The sequence below is a fragment of the Cryptotermes secundus genome, unplaced genomic scaffold, assembly GCF_002891405.2.
Source record: "Cryptotermes secundus unplaced genomic scaffold, Csec_1.0 scaffold294, whole genome shotgun sequence".
In the NCBI taxonomy this organism is placed as follows: Eukaryota; Metazoa; Arthropoda; class Insecta; order Blattodea; family Kalotermitidae; genus Cryptotermes; species Cryptotermes secundus.
Genome location: NW_019741975.1, coordinates 94,647 through 96,659, shown reverse-complemented (window position 1 = coordinate 96,659; position 2,013 = coordinate 94,647). Strand labels below are relative to the sequence as shown.

The 2,013-nt window shown below is 37.9% G+C and overlaps 1 protein-coding gene across 1 annotated transcript in view; it reads left to right on the top strand.

The window, feature by feature from the left end:
- Positions 1-631: 631 nt before the first annotated feature.
- LOC111872849 (pre-mRNA-splicing factor ATP-dependent RNA helicase DHX16-like) overlaps positions 632-2,013 on the top strand; it is a 21,935-nt gene continuing 20,553 nt past the window's right edge. Inside the window, exon 1 of the transcript XR_004513953.1 lies at positions 632-843. The gene's annotated coding sequence lies outside the window, so the exon portion shown is untranslated. The remainder of the gene's footprint in view (positions 844-2,013) is intronic.

Below are 2,013 nucleotides of genomic sequence, written 5' to 3'. Positions count from 1 at the left end.
GTGTGCGCATTTGAAAGAAAATAATACGCCACATGGTAACCTGAAGAAGGTTGCTAACTTTTATTGCACTTGCCTCGTAGCAATTTATCCATTGAAAGCGTGTGTTCCAATATGAATTATACGTATGTGGGCACAATAAGTCATTTTAGCAGTGAAAACGAACGACTTATGTTTAGCGTTTGCTGAAAACTCTTGCATCAAATCCTGGAATACTGAAGAAGATAAATACGCCATCTTACGGGCCACCTCTTCAAAATAATGAAGGTACTGTTGATATCAAGTGGAGGAACTGTTTTGGAAGAGACTGTGGACCTGTCGTCTTGACAGATTACAGATGAATGAATGAAATATATATGTTTTTATCTAATCCAATTCTCTTCCGTTACTATTGTTCTACCTCACCTTTTCTTTCCGAACTCTTAATGGTAATAATCTTCTATAAACAGCTCAACTTAGTACATGAACCGATTCACACTATGTAATAAAGGAAGTTAACCGTTATTATTCAAATTCTCCTTCCCTTGTATCACATGACATAAACGACCGTTTCGAAACGCACAGAAAACATATTAGATGCCCATGTGTGCCATCTATGATTGGTATTGGTTATGCGTATAAATATGTAGTTGGACTCTGTTTGTGGGAAACATTGGGAGGGGCACAAACTACTAATATGCAGTATCGCCATCTAAACACCGGATTTCAAAATTGCTTCATGCAAGAAAAAAATATGAAATGAGATGGTATAATCATGTACGTCGTTACGGTCGTTACCCAGCACGGAGAGGATAGAGGCAACGAGCAGAATCAACATTTCCGGAAGCCATTGCTGCAAACAGTGAGGTGAGAATATAACAGATATTTAAGACTGCAGTTATTTCTAGACGGTATATTGGTGCTTACCATCAGGCCCTACTCAGCCAGTGAGGTCGGCCTCTACTGGCTCAGGGGTATCTCAATATCTCAATGTTTCCCCAACTACCAGAGGCGTTAGAGACTGCTGTTGGGTGGGAAATGTCCTTAATTTAGCTCAGTGGCCTCCTTTGGAGACATGAGGTTCTTTTACGTGCCGTAAAGTTACGACACGGTACCCACGGCTTAAAGTCCCTCCCGGAGTACTTGTTCCCTGAATTTTTCCGCCCTTAAAAATTCCATGACCTCCGCTGCGTACCTTGAGTCATGAGGTGGGAACGTTACCCCTAGACTACGGAGGCCGCTTAGTGAAAGTGTTAGAGTTATTTGTAGTTACGACTGTCAGATGTCCAGTCCAGCATACTTTGGAGTTGATAATCACTGCCAGCGTATTAATACAGAACTCCTAACAGTAACATCAATATATTTATTGAAACTATGGACATAATAATTAATGAGTTACTAAATAAAGGTAAGAAAATTATTATTGTAGGTGACTTCAATATAGATTTCTTAAGAAATAGGGTAAACATACAACTATAGACAATGATCAATTCATACGGCTTGCAAGCAATAGTGGATGTTCCAACGAGAATCGGTTCTAGAAGTCAAACGGCCATAGATCAAATAATATTAAAGAAGGGCTTACGGGAATACAAATTTGAGGTGAGCGAAACAGGATTTTCTGACCATAGCGCGCAGATATTACAAGTACAGATGAAGCAAAAGAATAAGAATAAAAAAGGGCAAGCCAGAGCAGAGGGAGAATATAGAATGGTCAGAAATTATAGCAAAAAAACGTTCAATATCTAAATTATCTACTAGACAAAGAGACTTGGGAGGTTGTTTTTAAACAAAAATCAGCTAACAATGCATATAATGAATTTTTAGATACTTTTCAGTATTATGAACTAGCAATACCAAAAAAATGGGTAAAAAGTAAACAACATGAAAACAAATGGATTACCTCAGGTATAAGGGTATCAGGAAAGAGACTTCAATTTCTTAATAGGGTAATGAAAGAAGGGAATATTTCAGAAGAATTTAAAAAATACTACGGTCAGTACAAGAAAATTTATAACAAAGTGATCGATGAAGCAA